General features: G+C 45.9%; 1 protein-coding gene across 5 annotated transcripts in view; it reads right to left on the reverse strand.

Annotated features, from left to right (window-relative positions):
- The window catches only part of LOC116850265 (mucin-17-like), a 291,148-nt gene that overhangs the window by 96,431 nt on the left and 172,376 nt on the right, over positions 1-22,341 (reverse strand). The window lies entirely within an intron of this gene.

Here is a 22,341-nt window from a genome sequence, read left to right on the forward strand (position 1 = left end):
AAAGCGCAAATTGCGAGCGTCCGACCGTTGCCGGTGAGATAAATTACAGGTTAAACTACTTAATCGAGGCAGATGCTCGCCAGACATCTGCAAAAATTACCGGGAAGCTTGAAACGCATCGCAGATGCTATTCCATGATAAACATACTGATTAAATATCGCAAAAAAACAATGCAAGAGGAAAATCCTGTCTAGGCAGGAATACGCATGCTATCTGAATTGAAACAACGTTACTGACGTTGTTTCAACAAGCATTGCAACATAGGTACGAATCAGCTATGAATCGTTAATCTGAGTGACGTTACAAAATAAAAGAAATAACAAGAAGCTCAAGTAGTGTAAAATATGTGGAAGAAAATAGCATGAAATGTATAAAAAATAGTCAAATAGTGTCAAATGTGTCAGAGAAGATTGCAAATAGGATCAGCCACCTTCAGTGCTTCCTCCCTCGATCGGACTATCCGATTGAAGTTATATTAGACGTAAATCGAGGGGCCCGCAGGAAAGATATCCGAGAACGCTGTTGGCAAAAAGGGTGTCCGAGGATGCTGCTCGCGTAATCGGCTCCGTGATGAAAAGCGATCAGGCTCGAGAGCGCTTCGGAGGGGAAACACGAGATAGGCGTATTATAATTTGGCCGACCGCCTTCATGAGTGAGAGAGAGAGAGAGGAGGTAGAGGAGGAAGGGGAGAAGTAGGAGGGTGCAGATGGGGATGGTTTATTAGCTAAAGATACTGCTTGTCTACCGGCTATCCCGAACGCTTGGAACGAACGGAACAAGCGGGCCGCCGCTTACTCTCGCCGCCGGTTCGGGCTAAACCGACAAGGTGAAACGAGGCAGAGGTCGTCGCCTGTATATATTGATTGCCCGGTAGAGAGACAGAGAGCGAGCGAGACTTTGTTTCGGGGTACTTTGCGCAGCTTCCTAAACTAATAACCCCGGGCGCCACGTCTCGGCATTATAACCCCGCGGGAAAAGGTGAGGAGAGCCCGAGCTCCCTTCGTCCGCAGGAATCCTCGCGGCAATTATTTCTCGTGACAACAAGACGGATTCGTAAACTCACCGTGGCGCTAATTTGCGCCGCATTCGATTTGTTCACGGTGAAACGCCTCTCCCTCGTGCCTCGCAACGGGCGGTATAGAAGCTCGCAAATTACCAACTTCATATTTTCACGCGGCCTAAGGGTATCCACCCGAGAGATTCGCCGTGAGCCTCTCCATCGTGGGAAATACTCCGACGCGAGTGCACCGTCTCGCAAACTATAACGGGCTTCGATAGTTAGATTGCTAATTGTAACAGTTAGTTCACAGTTAATTACTCGGTTATCTGACGGTCATTCCAGTGAATTTAAGTTCCCCGGCGCAAAAATATCTTCCCGCCTGAGAAGAGTTAGACCGTAAACCTCTTCCAGTTCTTCTGTATTCGCCGCGAAACTTCGACGCTCGCCAATTTCCGTGCGCGCTACATTGGCACCGGCGCGGCTCTCATAACAAACGCGAATTTAACTTTCCAATCGTGCGAGATATCTTAACGCGTGAGAGAGCCGGCGTGCACCCCCGCGCGCGCTAATAATGTTTCAACTCGCGAAACTCGCTGTTTTAAACGCGCCGTTAACGTACAACTATCGTAACCGCAACGCGAGAGGGAGGGAGCGAGCGAGCGAGCGCGCAATCCAGAACTAAATTCGCCGACTCCACCAAAGGAATAAACTCCGACGCGAGTGGTCGCAGATTTCGGGCTACCCCCGTCGCCGCTAACCGTGCGCGAGCTTTATCTCGTAAATAATGCCGTAACGCCCGTGCGCGAGCTCGGTTCGCACGCCTTGGCAAGGGCCATTTTCTGTACACGGGGCGCGCGCGCTGCGGCACCCCGACCGAATCTGAATGTACAGTCGCGAGATACCATAAATAAGGGCGCGGAGGAAGAGGGGGAAAACAGAGAGAGACAGAGAGAGAGAGAGAGAGAGAGAGAGAGAGAGAAGGACTTCCTCCTATTTCCACCTTCCACGCGAAGTGCGTCGGAACGTGTTGCTGGTAACGGAATGAGACACCGAGTTACGCCGGATGAATTATGTCCACTGGCTGGGCTGGCTAAGCCGCTTGTCCTCGTAAAGTACGTAGCCACCAGCGTCGCCGCCACCGCCACTACCATCGTCGTCGTCGACGTCGGCGTCGTCGTTGCCCGGCCGCGAAACCGGTGTCAGCTTTTCCGCCATCCTTTCGCTCGCGCGTCCCCTTTCCCGGCCTTGCCCGACTGCCACCGCGAAATCGCGTAATTATTTTTATTCGCGAGGACTGCAGGCGATTCCACTCGGCAACACGACGAGAGTCTCGTCGAGTGTCGCTTTCTCTATTCCTGCACATATGTGTACGTGCTATATACATTGTCCATTAGTTTCGATACATTCTGCAATTTCTCATTCGTTCTACCGCTGCGCGCACTCTCTCTCTTTCTCTCTTTCTCTCTCTTTCTCTCCTCTATTCCCAAAGAGGGAATTGAAAAATTTGCCTTCTTTTTTCCTCAATGGATATCAAGCTGTTCATCCTGGCATCGACCGTACCGACGTCGCTTAACTTTAGCGATTTAGAACGGGGTGGTGAACGTCGGCGAGACCGCTGACGCGTATTGAAATTAATGGACGACGGTATGTAATTGTATCTCGTATTAGATACACAAATTTGAAACTGCGCCGAAAATTACATAATAAAGCGCGCTCGATTATTCGAATTTACGACACTCTCGGGAACAACGGTCCCCGTCCAGCCTCTATTATGGAAATATTACGGAGATACGGGAGGGCGCGGATGGATGGCAGAACGAAAGTAGTACCTGACGATTTAATCGAGTTAATTAACAAGCTGTTCCGTCCGTCTCGGGCCATTGCTCACTTCGCCGTGTGAAAAGCGCCGTTGCGGCGACGCTCGCGAGGGTGGTAAATCAGCCCCGAGATAAGTATACTCGTTTGCTGAGACGCGGCAATTGCCACCGGCTGAAGAGGCGCGCGCAGTCGTCGTCGGCGTTATACCCGAAATATCACGGCCGACTAACTGGCATCGCGTCTAAGGCCCGTATTAAGGGCATGCCAAAGTAGATGACGAACTCAACGCAAATGTCGACAGCGTAGAGGCAATCATCAAAACGTCATGTCAGACAAATCACACATTACTCTTTTCTCATACCTCCTCGTATGTGTAGATCTTATGCAAATGTAGGTACTTTCATTGTGCAACAGTATTTGTAATTTTGTGCGATCAATACAACTTTGCAAAAAAAATCAGTATTTTATCGACACGATTAATACAACGAAACTTTGCAGAAAACAAGTCAGTATTTTATCGATGAAGTTTTCAAATTCATGGCATCTTCTTGAAACTCGTCTCAAGTGAGATGCACAAATTTGAATTCACAATTAGATGAGAGTTCTTCAAATAAATCGTGATTAAAGATATAAATCTTATACATCGATATAAAAATATCTGGACGAAAAACGTGCGCTAATAATTTAAGGTAATTTAGGATATAGATCAATTTGTGGTAAAGGAAAAATGACGATACTTTGAGAGTCACTGGCTCGACCGTTCGGCTCGCACACACTTACTTTGCTTGTACACGTCTTACAACGCATTGACAACTTAAATAAATCGACGTAGCAAGTCCTTTCATAGATGCTACTTCAGTTGGCTGCAAATATCACAATTCCAGCGCAAGCTGGTAGAAAGCCAAACATCTGCAGAAACCAAGACGGAAATATCCAAAGTAACTTGGCTTCTCCCTTACAGCTAATTAGAGCTTCCCCCTCGTACACTACTCCGTCCAGATATTATTACGTCGATATTACGTCGCATATATCATAATTCAACTAAAAAAACTTACATCCTAATAAGATCTGAATAAAAATCCGTCTCACATGAGGCAAGCTTTAGGTGACAATTATTAATGTAAGTCCAAGAAATAAACGCGCAATCGCAAGGGGAAGAGCTCGCTTGGCGTGTTGTGCGTGCAATGATGCAGAAACGACAGAAATTCCTAACAACAAATTAAAGAATTTCATTGCGCAATGGAACTTATCTCTTAATAAGCGAGAAACCTTTTCGAGACGAACCTCGAATACCTTTTTCAGACCAAGAATTCGCCATCCAGCTAAGTCAGACGGTAAAATTATCGCGTCGGGAGAATGAAGGGGACTGGAATGAACGAAATTACCACGCGGATCGGTAAATTGAGTTCGAATGAGTGTTGAGTATTCGGCTGTGAGCGAATTACGTAATTAATTACGTGATTTTCGACCCAGCTGTTTTAAATATTCCATGTATAACGTGATAATTAACGAACGCGCCGCTTGAATCGTCCGATAATGATTTCTCATTTCTTGACGAGGCAATGTGTTTGTATTTGCAACTGACAAGGCGTGACATTACGGCCGTCAGACTTCCATAATCCCCGACGTAGCGACCACGCTTCTCGAAGCGGGAAATAATGTTGGCGCCTGAACTACACTTATCTCCACGATCTATGAACACTCGTTTACCTTTCGCGTGAGCTTCGCGGCCGCCTACGGAACCTGCACGCGCGCCCGATTGTGTCCACCCGTTAGATACGTAAGCGTAGATACGTACCAATTTCGACGTCGATCGTGGGAATAGCAAACGCAATCCTTATTTGCCGTCCATTACGTCCGCTTTCTACATTGTCCGTTTGCAAATGGCATCGGGACCTTCTCGGCACGAGAAGAGTATAATTGCGCGCGCCGTACGTCCCGCAATATTTTTCGCAATAACATCCTTTACAAAACTCGCGCGACAGGCAATGAAAATGTCACCGACGCTATACGAGAAAAATCACCGAGCTTAGCACGCATACAGGGTGGTTCAGTAAAAATAGACTATATTCTAAGTTCGTATATAGATCGGGTGAAAATAGCGCTATAAGTTCATGCAATAGAACACACGTAAAACATGCGATATTTTTTCCTACAATGAGAGAACGCACGTGAAACACGCAATGTTTTCTCCTACGTTCCCATGCTGAGATATTTATCTCCAAAGGCAAGATTTATAAAGGCCATTTTCTAAAAATAATTTTTCTATTACTTAGCAAATTTTCATCATCTTTGCGTTATTTTTGTGCTGAACAAAGATCGTGGTTAGAATGATATGATGAATTTTTTTATATTACCGTTCGAGTGCGTTTTCCTCAAAAACAATTCGTTGTATTGAAATTAAATAAAAATATCTTTTCTTTTTAGAAAAAAGTTAGAGAGAAGAATCGAAGAAAGAACAAATTTTTTTAATTAAAAATCATATACGCTTCAAAGTTTGAAAAGTAGAAAATCAATCAGAAAAATCAATTTTTTTTCATAAAAGTGACACAAAGATTATTAAACTTTGCTGAGCAGTATAAAAGTTCTCTTTTTAGGAAATGCTTTAGAGATCCTGATCTCGTAGACGAATGTTTCAGCGGGGATGCGTTGCAGGGGAAATTTTTCATTAATTCGTGGGATTATTTTTATTTGATATATAAGCCCCTAGCAGATATTGCTCAGCTTAACTGAAACACCCTGTATCTGCGAGTTCAGGAGTGAGAAAGAGATAGGTGGATAAATAGACAGATACAGATAGTCAGGTAGAGAGAACGCGCGCGAAACAAGTTTACAGCTACCATTTCGTATTAATCTTGTATAATTACATCGCGCATTCCGATTAATTATTAGATGTCATATTATACATTGATTATTATCGGGCGCGGACTCCCCGGCGCGTTTCGCAGGCCGCGCGCGCTTGCGTCATTAAGCGCGCGAGAGTACGTGCACGCGCTGCACGGGCGATTCGCTGCAATTATAATTCACGTTAACAATGCAACCACGTACGTTCTGCGCGCGCGTTTCGATCCTCGCGCGGGGATGCTATTATTATCGGGACTCGCGCAGTGTTACCGCAATCGCGTATCATCCGGGACCCGGCGGCGGATAAGCGCGCGCGACGCGTCCCCGCCGTAATAGGAAATTCGCGAAACGCTCGAAATTGTTAATCGTCGCGTGCGCGCGGCATGCTTTAAACGAAGGTCACTGCAGTAAATCGTGGAAGTCGCCCCGGTAACAATAACGCCGCATCGCACACCACCTACCCTCCTCCTCCTCCCCCTCTCCCTTCATCTCCCCTTCATCCCCCACCTCCGTGGGTCGTCGCCACCCTCACGCCACCCTCGTCGCCCTGGTCGCCGCGTTAGAGATAGACTGAAACGCCAATTGGAATTGGCTCGTAATTCGCGCCCGTTCCGACGGATGGCTCGGCCCGATAATTACCGATCGGTGAGAGGAGAGGAGAGCGGCGAGGGAGAGAGGGGGAGGATAAATTTATGACAGCAATAATTTAACGCGGAAACTGCGGCCGACTGGCTCGATAAAGAGCGATTAACTATAAAATGAAACTGCCGCGCGACGCGCATATACTTCGACGCCCGACGCGAATGCGTGCGTGTGTACGCATCATCGAATATGCGATCAAAATTTAAATCGTGCCGATAAGCGTCGCCGCGCGACTCTCCGACTCGCCTCGCCACGATGACGTGTTATAACGAACGTGGAAAAAAATTGACGTCGAACCGACATCTCGTTTGAATATTGAAATATTTTTTCGCGACACACACGACGCGGGGCTCGATAAGCGCATCTCTCGTGTCACGGCAAGGATATCACAGAGTGACCTACTTCAGGGGTTGAAATTTCGCGAGAAACGAACTCCGAATTGGGCGAGTGATCTGTCATTTAAGCAATAAAATATAATGCGAAAACTAAACAGAAAACGATCCGGCACATCTCCAATCTCGGACGCCGAATATCCGATTGCACTGCGACTACTGCGACTACTGGAGTCCCGCGATACGAGATCATCTGCTCCATCGTCAATTAAAAGTGACAGAGTCACGCTAATACACGCGAAAAATCATTCCGCGGTGTAAGAATTTCAGGTTGCGTGTCGCTCGAGGAATTAACAAATGCGCTTCCCGAGGGCGCAGCGATCGCCGGCGATGCACGGCTGTTTCCGATAACCGCGCCAAGGAAAACGAATACTAATTACCGCAGAAATAATGGACCACGCACAAAGCGTGCGGCGACGCGCCGCGCGCGCGTAATGCGCGCGAAAGCCGCCGACGTTAATCACTATGATCGCGCGGCAAGTCGAAACGAGACGAACGAATTTAAATTAATTCGAATGTCGGTGCCATCGCCGTACTTACAACACGTTCAAGTGAATAACTGAATTTCGTGCCGCTTTATCGGCGGCTTTGTGCTGCAATTAATCGGCGTGCCCGCCGTTTTAGGCCGGATCATGTGACTACGCCATCAAAATCAATAACCGATCCGTAACGTCGCTCGTGCCGCACGGCTGGCGTTCTGCTGTGTGTGTGTGTATGTACACGCGTCGTCGAAATCAATAATCAATTCGCAAGATCGTCGTCGAGAGCGCTGTTCTGCGTTGCTGCCGCCGAAATCGATAATCGATTCGCAACATCGTTCATGTATGGACGGCGGTGGCGGTGACGGCGGCAGCGGCGGCGACAGCAGCATTTTGCTTTCCACCGAAATCGCGACTGCGATCGCAACAACGTTCGCGGGTGCACGATCGATCGCAACGTCCATTAGATTTCGTCGAAACGTGATACACTACGGCACGCGCATGTACGCCGCGCGCGCTACGGTCCAAATAATTATAGGATATTAAACGGCGTACCTTAATGACATTGCTAGCTGGCGCTCCAATTTAAATGCCTTTCATTCGGATAATAAAAGCGACAGAGATTCCGAGCGCGACAACGCTGATGTAACATTTGCACATGTATCTGCACGTAGAAATTTTCTCCAGATTTTCCTGCATGCAGCATATGGGTTCCAATTAGAATGCTCGAAACTTGTCCCAAAATTGGTCTTGCCGATCTACGATATCAATTAGGAACCTCACTTTTGTTCTAAACACTAATTCTCTTTCTAGAATCGAAACAGAAATACTACGCTAATACTATGCTTTTTCAGTCGGTAACGTCCGTATACTTTTATGTTTCAAACAAGGAATCTCATTTTTATTTTCAACTATTTCATTCGATAGAATAAAAAATAAAAAAATTACGATACTTTTAAAATATTTTGCATATTCTACGGCACTGAGAGAAAAATATATTTATTCGGTAGATACCAATAATATATTCAGTTATATTAATATAAAATATTTTTCTAGTGAAAAAATACACATTTTATCTACAAACCTTAGCCCCTCACAAAAACAATTGCTTATTCTATGGAAATGAAAAAAATTAGGTTTAGACAAATATATGTTATTAGTAATCACCGAATAAATATTTTCTTCTTTTAAAGTAACTAATAAAATTATTTGGAAACATGTTTCATTTAATTATAATGTAAAATGAAGACCAAAGGCAAAATATTGGGTAATATTTCACAATTGCATGTTTGAGACTTGTAAGCAGAGTCCATAATTATTTCGAGAAATTAGAGTAAATTCTAATTATTTAAATTCCAAGAAATTTTCTATGCGTGTAATACGAGTACAATCAAAGCGCAATTTTGTTTCAACAATTTTTCGCGTTTCTTCAAAGTTCATGGTAATAATAATGTTGCTTTATATATTCCAATAACACTCTCTCTCATAAGGGAGTCGTGTGAATTTTGACTTCTCTTATTCGTTGATGATTAGTTTAACAATGACAAAAGTTGTGTCACAGGCACAACTTTTTTTCTGTTCTCAGTTCAATGTTTTCAATATCGAGCCGGCCCGTGACAATGATTTACGCGAGTCGGTGTTCATTACACCTCGGGAAGCGATCTCTGTCCGCGGGCGAGCCGGGCGATACGATATTATCGAAAGAACGCGGGTCTACGGTACATAGCTAGGGGAGGGAGCAATTTTCGACCACGAAAAGTGAAACGTTAACGGCGTCCGATCACGAATCGCTCGTTTCCTCCGGGTGTTTTGCACTTTTCTGCATGCGAGTGAACAACGGACGAGGGCCGGAGTCCGAGACGACGGAAGAGAGAGCGGGGTGTGCGCGGCAGGCAGGCGGGACGGCGAGAGAGGAGGGTCGAAAGAGTCGAGGCCGTGGAGGAGAGACGGAGGGAAGAGTTTCACAAGTTGGATCGAGCGCAGATTGCAGTCATTTGCTGGCATAAATTGCCACGATCGGATAATCGTCTCTTGCGCTCGCAGAAACGAAAGCGGCCGGCGTCGAAATCGCCGCGAATCGGCCGAAATTTCGCGGCGGTTCCGGTGCAGCGAGAACCCTCCTCCTCACCCCAGCCCTCCCCAACGGCCGCAGCGGCCCGGGATTGTTGCTTTCACCGAGTTAACGGCCGAATAAGCACCTTCCGTCACGTTGCGCGCGCGAACCCGTGTACGTTTTCCGCAGCGGCGTTCGCGATCATTTTCGCGCTCGGCTTCGCCGAACTCGACACAGGCGATTGTCCGAAGCCCGTTATTCATTCAAACGCGTATTCGTACGCGATCGCGTTGTTTTTCACAACGGCAACTCCACTTTATACAAGAAGTAGAGGAGTTTCAACATGTGCGGAGCGCACACGTGGGAAACCTCGGGGCAAACTCGCGGAGGAGAGTATCTATTACGTTAGCAATCGATGAGAACAATTTGCAGGCTTGGATGAATGTGATCGGCGTTCGACTACCACATTTCGCCGATTGACGCAAGCCAAGCGCGAAAATCGCGTACTTGAAGTTCGATCTGAGAGGACAGACGGAGCAAGGGGAGCAACATCGGTACGCGGAAACGACGCCGAATAAAAAATGACCGTTGCATACGTCCTAACGGATATGTAACCGCGAGATCTTTCTTCAGCAACGCGCGCGGATCGCGACGCGGTGCCTCTATAATTCCATTCGCAACGAGGTTGTTTTTCAGTCGTGTGGAACACCGAGCCATGGTAACGTGCACAACCAACAGATAAGGTTTATCGCGACAACATTGCAAATTTCCCGACGACAAAGTGGCTCGTTTTACGACTATTATCGCGGCCATATTACACGTAAGTGGATTCGCACAGTCATACGCATCCGCGAAGCACGGCCGTTGAACTTGCTGAAAATAATTGCGTCACTTTTGCCTGACCCGTTCGTATTGCCTATGTTGCATATTTAATACGTACGTAGAAAATACTGTGTCGTGTTCTTTTTTACATATGAATTCTTTTCAATTTTACTGTGTCTCTTCAGTAGCAGCAGGAACAGACTGTGAATAAGATCTAGCTTGCTAAGGTAAACGTTGCCAGAAACATAGTGAGTGTCTCAATGGAACATTTCAGTTCCTAAAATATGAGCACCGCGTATAAAATGACAGGTTAGTGAATTACCGCGGAATGTCGATCTATTCCTCGGTTACAAAATCCTATAGTAATAACTGCACACACATACACATATCGTAAAATTCTCTCCGTGTATCAATTACGGTGAACGGCTCTTTTTACGGCAGATAACTGAATCGTTGAGATGAAGGACGAGAAAAACGCACGAATGTAAATGGTAAAATTCTAGTCTATTTAGAATGTTACACTGAGAGAAAAAATGATTATTCTCAATGAAAAAAAAAGTTATTGTTATTGTTATTGTATTAAAGTTATTGTTATTTCCGACGCCAATTATACGCCTCTTGTTCGAACGAAAGAAAGTACGCTGATAAAAAACATGTAAAAAATAAAAGAATATTTACTCAGTGAATATTAATGATATATTTACTTGAATAAAATAGTGTGTTTAAATCAAATAAATAACTACTTATATATATTTTATCTTCTTTTAGACATTTTTTTTCTTAGTATAATAATAATGAGATAAACATGTCGGGTTATAATCGCTAATATTACAAGTAACATTTACTACAAACCGGTTCTTCTAATTATAATTTTTTTAATATCAAAACTTATCAATACTTGTCATTACAGTGACAAACAGCAATGACAAAAACCACTTTTCTCAGCATACGAGAGCACAATTTTGCTTGACCCATCTTCCGGCTTCTCGCGTGTGTATCGACACGGTGCGTTGTTACATAAATAAATTAAACTTGTCGATAAATAACCGAGTTGCGCGAATAAATAATACGGATTCGGAGATCATTTCGTTCGCGCGTACCTTCGAATATCCGTCCAATTAACTGGGAACGCTCTCAATCGCGCGCATTGAAAATGTAATTTTATAAATGGTCGTGTGCGCGCGCGCGTCGAAACGCGGAACGAGGACGTAGACGATGAACGATCGATCGCGCAACCCAATCGACTATACCCGCAAATTGCGACTCCGTTGCAATTGCAACTCCGTGAGAGCGGCGAGGCGAGGTGAGACGAAACGACAGGAGGCGAGGCGAGGCGAGGCAAAACGACGCGACGCCCGCGTAGTTCGCAGCGGCTTATAGATTCACCGACTTTGTGTTTGTCTTTCCAGACTGTATGTCAGCACCGAGCGATCTCAACGAGCTATAAAATTTATGCGTCTCGACAATTTTAGCGTGCGCGACGCCGAACCGTCTCACTTTAGCTATACAGACAAACGTCGCGCGGCGCACACAGCCTGTCGTTGAAACTGACTGCGGTGTAGTTCCTCGCGGTTCGTTTCTCCCTCACCACGATCTTTATTTCGGTGATACACGGGTGAAGTGAAGTTATATCGCGGTGAAGAAGGGGCGCTCGCGCGAGCCGTGTAAAAAATTGCCTCTCATTGCGGTAAACTTATTTATCGTACGGCAGGACGCGGCGCGTTTTACTCCGCGGAGGAATTATTTAAGACACCCCGTGCGAACACCGATAGGGATTCGCGCACGCCGTCGCCGTCGCCTCTGCACGCGCGCTCGTTATTTATTCACGAGTAAATGGAATTTCCCTACTTTCTCGAAACTCATTCCTCAAATAAAAGAGATCTCTCCCGCACACAGCCCCGTAGCCAATAAACAAGGCTTACTGCCAACTTTACGACCGTGGTCCCAGGTGGTCCCGCACACCATCTAGATCAGAGGGGGCCGGGGGGAGACCCCTTCGTTGTTCCAAGGAGCTTATCAATCGCTCGAGACGCGAACCACCGTGCCCGACAAACGACCGCGCGGCTCGGAATCGCTTCTGACTAATGCGCGAGACGACGCGAGTCGCTGGCTGCTTGGCTGGTTAGTTGGCTGGCTGGCTGGCACACCGCGCGGAAATACCCCGAGCGCGAAATGTCGCGAAATTGTGTCTCGCGCGCGCGCGCGCGCGCTACGCCACATCGTGTCGGGGAATAATAACGAAGTTATAGCATCGCCTACGGTTTCATTATTCGCGTACTTCTTTATGCATATGTATATACACGCGCGAATTGGCTGCTGACAAATCGACCGGCTGTATACACGTGAGTGATACAACCAACGCAGGGAGCGCACGCCGTAATACACGCCAATACACGTTGGAGCGCACAGCAACGTGAAATACAGCAACGTGAAATACAGCGCGCCGAAATACGCTCATTGTCGTGACACGACTCGACGCGACGTATGCCGCTCTCTTTCTCTCTATCGTCATGCGTCACGCAAACAACGCATTCTCCTCTGTCTTGCCTAAGATGCTCGAGCAAACGCGTGAGGGCGTACGGCAGCTTTCAAGTAATTAATTAGCTTCAAAGTAAATTGTCTCGCCGGAATATTTTGTCGCTTTAAAAGCGCGCGCGCGCTACCACCTCCCGCGGTAGCTTGTCGATTGTTCCCATGATGAAAGAGATGAGAAAGAGGGGGAGGGGAGGAGAGAAACAGAGAAAGAGAGGAAGAACAATTACAAGACTCGAACGTAACGTTACGTCGGTTAATTAGCCAGTGACTGCTGATTTCTCGAAAGTGTGCAAATTAGACCCGCCCGCGTATGTTATACGACGGATAAGGATCTGTAATTAACACGTGCGTGTAAAGGGCTTGTAAAGAAACGCAAGAAACATCTGATTATTTTTGGCCGCCGACCGCAAAGAGCGCCGAGGGCCGGTATAATAACGGTAACATTAAATTTATCCCTGAAATAATTCTCACGATGCGGTGAAAAGGAGGTGCAGTCACGGTACTAAGGACTGGAATTTTTACAAATTTCGGCGTACTTCGTGCTGAATGTAATTAAGTGCGAAAGAAACAAAGAAAACCAAATTGATATATAAAGCCAGAAATATCCGAGCGATTAATTTATAAATGGAGAAATGTAACTAAATATTTTCGTTTGCACCTTCTTTCCCTTTGTTTCCACCTTTGCACTTTTCACGAGCAACCATACACCATATGTGTTTGTTGCACTGGATCGATATCTACGATAATCGAGTCATCAATCGTCAACGAACCTGAACGGGACAACGAGAGCAAAGTAGATAATCGTGGGGGAGGGAAGCATCACACTTCACTAATTTCACGTAACGACCGACGAGCTTTTGTCTGCAAAACGCCGCTCTCCGGGGATGCTTTAGCTGTGCAGCATCATTAAACACGCGAGAGGACGAGCGTGCTGACGAACGCAAACGAGCGAATGCAATTATAACTGAGGCGAAGAAGAACTTCTCGTTCTCTTCGCCTCGTAATCGTGCGAAATAATTCGTACGTCGTTATTTCTCGTTATGAGCACGCTCGCGCATTGAAAGTCGAGCGGGTTGCGACTCGCGAAAACTTCGTGCACACGGAACCACGCTCAAAACGCGTTATCTGAGATCGATATCTGTTATAATTATTACCTGCACGATTTAAGCACGACGATAAAATGAAGCGAGCCGAGTACTGGCGCCGTACAACGACGTAGCAAACTGAGAACCATTCAAATGGCTGACGAGCTCATTCTCTTGCAAGGCACGTTAATCCAACTAGAATTATACCAAAGATACCGCGTTATTTTCTCTCCAAACTTGCCTTTCATTTACGAATTGAAAATGTCTAATTCTCGGAGTTGGAACTCGACATCGCTCCGCTTCCGCGAGCACGCGCCTGTACGTTCGTCTGGCGGATTATTTCCCCCGGAGCACAGGCAACACAGACTGCTGCTGCTGTTGGAGCGGCATCAGGATCGCGTGGCATCGCACTTCGCTAATTTCACGTAATGATCAGCGAGCTTACTCGCGAAGCGGTTGCTCTCCCGAGACGCTTCGCCAGCGCAACGTGATTTACGTCTGCACGGGAGGGGTAGGTGGCGGCTTAGAGGGGTTATAGTGCTGGAAGAGGGTTGAGAGGAGTGAGGGGGTATAATTATTATCGAAGGCAGGTAGAGAGAGTAGCAACAGCGGCAGTGGCAGCAGCAGCAGCAGCAGCAGCATATGGCGAATGCGAGGAGTCGACGCGCGGCTTCCTCCAATTTCCCTCCCTTTTACCCTTCCTCACTCTCCCTCCCTCTCTCTCTCTCTCTCTCTCTCTCTCTCTCTCTCTCTCTATCTCTCTCCTCCCCTTCCCCTCTTGGCTACGAGTGTAGGATCACCATCTGCACGTCCCGGTAAATCCCATGACTCCGCGTATTATTAGCTTGCATTATTGATTTATTATTTAGCGCTAGGCAGCCGCGCAAGCGCCCGCTAAATCGGGGTTAACCGCTCATTTGCCGACGGTGCATTATGGTTTCTGCGTTACGGCGCCGTAATGAGGCGATACGGAGAAGGGAGTGAGAGAGAGAGAGAGAGAGGGGAGGGGAAAGAGGGACAGAGAAAAAGAGAGACGCCAGAGTTTTTATCGGCGTTCCACTTTTCTCGAACCTTGCCGTTGTTGTCCTCGATCGAGGAGACGTCGATGAAAAACTCGGCGTTCACGAAACTCAAAATTGTCGGGAGACGCGTTCTATGCAAGTACCAACTGCTCATCGCACTGGGAAACCCTGCGATCGCGAAGCAAACCAATGAGGCGGATGAAGTTTTCCGACACGAGCTACGGGAAAGCGCGATATCTCGGTGTTGAAATTTTTGCAGTCGATAAATTTTGGCGAAATTCCACCAGAAATGTGATATTGTTTCGCACAAACACGCGGTACACGTGCGACATAATCGGGACGCGTGGCGTATTAATTATCGATAATCCGGCTTTTTAATAAAGAAACGGCGATGAAGAGCGGAGAAGCGGGGGGAGGAAAGGAGGAGGGAAGGGGGAATTGCATCGGGTGTAATTACTCGTACGTCGTCACGTATTCGTTTCAACGCAAACTGCAAAATCTCGTCGAGCACGCGTTCCAACGGTATCGCCGCCCGCGCGAACACCACGTGCGCCACGTGTACAAAAATAATTCTAATTACCGCGTGGGCGAGGCACGTTAATGAAACGTCCCGCAATTTCACCGTGGGACGATCGCGGTCCCTCGCGCGCGAACCGAGGCCTCGCCCCGCTGCCTCGTCTCGTCTCGCCTCACCACGTCTCTCGATTACCGTTGTCCGCGACTGCATTTCGATTAACAGCAAAACGACGCGCCGGCAAATTGTTGCTCTCGCAGTGCCCCGATAAAGCGCTCACCGATAAATTAAACGCCGTGATAAATCGGTAGCACCTTACCAAGCCGGAATTTTGGCTAGCGCATTAATCTTGCGAGTTCCGTCGAAAACCGATGCAGCGAATCCCGAGAAATGACACACGCTACTGTCCTATCTTGATACTACAAATGTTTAATATACCACTTCCTCCGTTGTCATTCCACTTAATCACGGCTGTTCCGAGCGACCTAAGGATTCTAATTCTGTTGGAATATGAAATAATTCAATAATTCTTGAAGGAGTGCGCTTCCACGAGTTTTCTTCAACGCGGAGAAAACGGCAGTAAATAACAATCTGCAGAATCAAGGTAGATATTTCCGTGACCTTTCAAATTTGACGAAATTTGCGGAATTAATATAGAACCAAAATTTTGACTAGAGTTTATCTCACAAAGCGCTGCATTAATACCGCTGCTCGCCTAGACACGCGTATAATCGCGCGCGCGCGTAGACGCACACGTCAAATAGAAACCCGTTCTGGAGTGAGTCGCTTATCGGGATCGGCTGTATCATAACTGGCCCCGGCGCAACATAAAACTAATTTTCCATTAAGTACCAACTAACTATGATTCACGATCCGCGAGAGTATCATCACAGCTGTTGATTTTACACGTTTAATGAACTATATTCAGGATCTGGATTTCACACGAAAATTTCTCACGAATGTTGTATCCGACATGTATACTCGATTGCAAAATGGTTTACACACTTTTTGTCGAATGAAGTTGCAGCGTTTTAAGTTGTCACAATTGACAGCCATTATTGACGTGCATTCAATACATACCGTGACATTATCTTACTTTACAAATCTAAAAATTACTTTACATATCTAAAAATTGACTTCTAAATACCTTTGTTTCCTTATACCTTAAAATATATAAATTCTATTTTCCAAATTTATCAACACATTCTGTGCTGTCAATTTGACTCAATTTAAAAACTTTTTATCGTTTTCGTCATATATCGAGCCATGCACTAATTCATCATTGCACATATGTTCAGTGTGTAAAAGTACTTGCAATTCTACGCAACCAATATGACGTAAAATTTGCAGGAAAAAATTAGTATTTTGCCGGTAAAGTTTTCAGTAAAGTTTTCGACCTATCCTTAATTATGAATCTGAAGTGTTACAACTTCATTCAATAAAAAGAGTGCAATCGAGCGTACAGATTTTTTTCATTTTTTTCTTAGACTCACATAAGGCCAGAAAGAATCAACATATAAAACGAAGTCTAAAATAGTTGCGGGAGTAAATATTGCAAATGCACTTTCAGATAACTTCGTGGACACTTTGCGGCAAACTTTCCGCTTGTCAAATCGATTTACAACGAATTTGCAAGCGATCCGTGTCCAAGACTGATAACATGAATTATAGAGGGACGCACGTCAACCGCGCAATTGCACGGTTAGGTAGAAGTGATCAGTAAGAAGGGAGTAAATTGTAGACGGTAGCCGCGCGCAGCGCTCTGTCGATATATCTTTTGTAGCACATCGCTCTAATTAATTCGCGAGCGCGCGATTAGCAGACGCAACGTCTCAAATGCGGCGCGGAGCCGGCTATCCGTTATACACTGCCGCACCGTCGGCATAAAGTACTTGGCATTTTGCATACTTTAGCGTGCACACTTCTAACTCGCTCGCCCGATTATAAATATGCGCGTTCCGTATTACTTGGCCCGTGCATTCCTCAGGAGCGGTAACCAACGCAACGTGTTCAGCAACGCTCGGTCCGCTTTCGCGTTTTTATTAAACACAGGCGTGTATTTCTGACTTGGGCGCAATTTGCAGAGGTTTTTTGCGCGAGAGCCACGTTTCGCATTAGCGAGCACCATTCAAAATAGTACACGAAGCCGCGAGGTTTTTCCCCGTGCTTTTCTTTGGAAATTTATTAATTTCCGAGCCGCGTACATATACACAGACGTGTAATACTTTAATTATAAATTCGTTCCGTGCACGTGACAGCAGTCGCGTCACGTCATGTTTTTACGGACAAGTGAGCCGGCGCAATTCTGCCCGAAATAAATACGCGATGACGACGACGACGGCGACGACGGCGACGACGGCGACGACGACGGTGACGACTACGACTACAACTATGACAACCACTACGACGACAACGACTGCGTCGGCGACGTCGAGGAACAATGAACGCCAAGGAACGGACGGCGCGTAACGATAATTTGTCAAGCGTGATTCTCTTAAAAATTACACAAAGTGACAGTCAGGTCGGCCTTGAATGCCCGGCAATTACGTGTCTACCGCAAATAAGCGGAGACGATGCATGACATCACACACCGCATGTGTTAGCGCGTTTGCGCACACAGCCTGCCACATGGCAGATTTATGTGCTCCGGATTACGGGCGTCGATCCGACGCGCTCGCGCGATTAGAAGACCCGTCCGAATAATGAAAAACTACGTGGCGCGCTCGCATAATCGATAGTCGTCGGTATTCCACATGTCTACCGAGTTTCGCATTATATCCCCGCGTAAATCACGCGCGACGCGAGGCGCAACAAAACGACGCCGCGTAACTATTAATTACTACTTAATTATATGGAACATGCAACTTTCAATTACGTTCACGCAACTTTCCATCTTCGTATAATTATTATTAAGGGGATATTCATAGTTTAAAAAGCTATAAAGACAAAAGAAGATATCTTTCCGGAATTTTTTATAGGAATACGAAAAAATCGAATAATGTCAAACTGTGCATATTCTTAACTTCATTTCAAAAATATATTTTTACTGTTCGATAAAAACGTTTTCCTTTTCTATATTATTATCCTGGTCACTAGGAGTTCGCAAAAAAAATGCATATGGTTGGTGTAATATGATCGTGGCTTTCCTAGATATTTTGATGCGCAAAATAGAAAATTATCTTATTCAAGAGAAATGTGACTATCGTCTGAACTAGAATGTTTCGAACCAAAATATTCCCTCAATTCCCCGCGGTGTAAAGAACAAATTGCAAAGTCGCACGAGATGTACAGTGTGGAAAAGGAGTCGCATATTTTTCGACACTTCCGTGCGTCGGACGAGACACAGACATCACGACGACTCGATCGCTCGAATCGGCGTTACGTAACGGAGAGACGCGGTGAGAGAGGAGCGTGCGCGCAAACACAATAATGGAAAACTACAATCGTTTTGTTTCCATCGCAGTCGCGCGCGGCGCAGCGGAGCGGAGGACGGACGCGTGGGTGTAATCGGCGCGATTGCATAAGATATTGAAATTAAGTATTCGAAGGTAATCAGCGGGAATTATGACGGTATCACGGCGAGACTTACGGCCGCGTCAGGTGGAGCTAATTGTTAGCGAGTTAACGATGATCGATGATAACGAAACGCGCTCCCTTATCGAGCGACCTGTGTTGCATGTAACAACAGGCGCTTGCATGCAACAACGCCCGGCCGGACGGTAGGCAGGCCGCGCACTTACATCGTTACGTGTTCGCAAATTTCGAGAGGGCTCGCATGTGCGAACTATTATGCGTGAGAGATTGCTTTTTCAGAGTTTCACGAAGACCGGACGGGGTAATCTCGAAGGTAATCGCGCGTCCGTGCGCCAAATGGGGGAATATTTTGTTTAACAGGCGCGCGAGATATCATCTAACGCGGCGGTCGATACGCGGAGAACGAGAAGCTCGTTTAAAGAGATCGAGTGACTCCTCGGACGTCCCGACGCAGTCCTGAGCAAATATAAATTTGCTTCATTTTTTAATTTTTTCTTCTTGTTGGTTAAATATCTGAAACTAGCTTAAAAATACCCGTTATTGTCCGGACTTCTTACATCTAGAATATCTAGAATTATCACAAACTGTCAAAAGGATGAAATCAGGGAAAAGGTGTGAGATTTCTAAGTTTAATGGTAGCCTATATTTTCCGCAGGGCGCTAGAAAATAACTATGCAAGATTTGATTCAGATCAGTCAAAAGGTTTAGAAATTATAGAGTTTAGGAGGGAACATACGGAAAGACATTCTATTATATATATATATAGATGAAGGCAGGTGTGCATAGAAAAAAATTAAAGGTAGAACTAAGATACGCTGAAAAAAAATATCTAAGAAATTCGTTGCAAACTAATAACATATTTATTTATACTTACTTAAAATATTTGTCAAATAAGAAAATATACACGTTCCTAAAACCTTAGCATTTTATAAAAGCAGTTGTTCAAATGAAAAAATTTAGATTTAAAAATATATATAAAATATTATTTATTTCTTAGATATCTTTTTCTCAGTGTAAAAATGTATAGGTAAAATATCTGGAATAAAAGTATTTAAAGTGAAATATCCGAAAAGAGGTCGAGAAGTGACGAGAAGTGACGAGAAATCACGCGACTCGACGATGCGGCGGAATAATATTTGCGGAGTTATCGCGTTTGGCGAACGAAAATGAGATATCAATGAAACAGCGCAATCGATAGCAATGCTCTTCGTGGGCACCACACCGTAGATTGCCCCTGTCTACGTAACGCACGGACCTACGTAGAAGAATAATAATCGGAGCGCGAACACACTCGACGGCGTTCGCTTCGTGCAAGTATCCGTAGCGATAAAGCGCTTTAACGAGTGCGTCGAGTGCCTCGTAAGTTTTTTTTTATCCGCCGGCGCGGATCATTAATTAGCTCTGACGAATGAAAAACAGCCTCTCGCCCATCCAGCTGTACCCGGCAATAATAAAGCGGGGCAATTAGCCACTTTTAATAACATCGTTTCACCGGACGACTTGTTTGTACTTTTCTCCGCCCTCGCCCCCTATCTGCCTGCCTCCCATCCTCTCTTCTTCCCCACCTCTCGTTCTTTCTTTCTCTCTCTTTCTCTCTCTCTCTCTCTCTCTCTCTCTCTCTCTCTCTCTCTCTCCCTCTCTCTCATTCTCTCTCTCACTTTTTTCGCACCGCTTTTTTGACGTCCATGCATCGTAATGATTCCACGCGCACGTGTTGCCGTACAGGCAAATCCACGGATAAGCGCATTTTAATTGACCTAAATTTTGCGAGACTCGCTCGGTAGTGAGGCGAAATAAAATGGAGGAGCAAAAGAGAGAGAGAGAGAGAGAGAGAGAGACAGAGGGAGAGAAAGTGAGAGGGAAGGAGGAGAGGAAAGAGAAGGAGAGGAAAAGCCCCCGCGGGTATCACGGCGATTTTTATGACGGCGCGCTTAATTGTATATCCGAGCACGATAACGAGAAATTTTATTTCCGAACTTTTAACGCGTCGTCGCGCTGTAATTCTTAGTACTGATGTATTCATCGACCGCAGAGCTTCGCGTCGTTATTGTCTACGCTACTGTATTGGATTCGCGACGGAGTCCGTCCAGCTGTGGCGATAATAACAATGTTACGTAACACACGCCAGATTGACGCGGTGAATACCGATTCAGAGAACATTTATAGCACGCAAAATGCTTGCAAAACGCGGCTCGTGAACATCGCAGGCGTTGTAAATTTTTATAGTTATGCAGAATGGAACGAGGTAGGTCGTGGGGCGCAATCGGCGAAGAGAATTCCAAATCGATAAATGTGTAAGGTAATTTTCTCTTTCACTCTGCATTTGGTAATTCAACGCGAGCGGAAAAATTCTGCACTTGGTAATTCAACGCGAGCGAAATAAATTGGCTGAATTAACGCGACAATAAACGAACGTGCCTCGATCAAAGGAAACGGAATTTCTGATTTTTGCGCGTCAGATTTGAGTATTCTGTTCTTTTCATGAGAACCAACAATTCTGTTTCAGCCGAAACGCTCGTGGTTGATTCGTTCATTGGTGCGTTAATTCACCCTATCTTAATTCCACGCGAATGATTAATAATTTTCTTCTCTCTTAGAGTTTTAATGCCTTTCGACGGGCTCACGTTATACAGCGCTGTCGTCATTTTCCTGCTTATAATCAGTTCCATAAGGCCGCTCAGCGATCGAGAAACAAAACCGCGACGAGCCTCGTGTGCTCGGCCGAGCGAAAAAATCCGTAACAAAGGGTAATCGAACGTGCCTCGTGTCTCAATCCCCGCAATTATATCAGCGCGATATCAAGCGGCCCGCCCGCTTCTTCGGCTTCCTTTTTCGCACGGCGATAGCCGGGCCCGAAAGCGTTGTAAAGTTGTGCCGTGAATCCCGCCGAACAGCCGCTCGTAAATATGCACGTCGCTTCATGAATATGCATCATTCGCGGTGCATACGCGGGCTATGCAATGTGCTATGCAGCACGCCTATCCGTGTGCCTTAAGACTTCGGTCGGTTAAGCGTCGGTGCACGGCTTTCCAGCCGAACGGTGCGCCAGTTGCATGAAATATGACAACTACCGTTATCGCCATAGCGACGGAAAGGGAGAAACAAAAATTCGCGCGATCGAATTTTCGTTCTCGCTCTAGCGAGGCGACGGATCTCGGCCGACTCACCCCTCACACACACCTCATACACAGACACTCATACATCGTTGTCGCCGTGTCCATCGGGACACGTTCGTTTCGCAATTTTTACACGTGAAATAAATTTCGCGAAATTTCGAAATATTTTCGAACGCCTTGTTGACCTCTCGACGATCGCGCCCGCGCACGTGTGGAGTACACGAATCAGCGTCGAAATTAAAGTATTTCCATGGAGAGCTGGCAAATTAATGGCCAATTTCATAATCTAAGCGTACGCCGCGCATTTGCAACGTTCCATCTCGAAATATCACGTCGCTCCCCGCGGTCCGCACGGGAAAACAAATTTCACTGAATTAACCAAATGTCTGGTGAAATATGAACGAATCAGATTCAAGTTATCGGAATCCTATTCAAGTTAACAGGATTTCTGATTGGACACTATCTAAATTACAATAAATGTATTC

This window comes from Odontomachus brunneus, unplaced genomic scaffold (genome assembly GCF_010583005.1).
Source record: "Odontomachus brunneus isolate Ranch 3 - 2012 unplaced genomic scaffold, Obru_v1 Obru_scaffold_140, whole genome shotgun sequence".
Lineage (NCBI taxonomy): Eukaryota > Metazoa > Arthropoda > Insecta > Hymenoptera > Formicidae > Odontomachus > Odontomachus brunneus.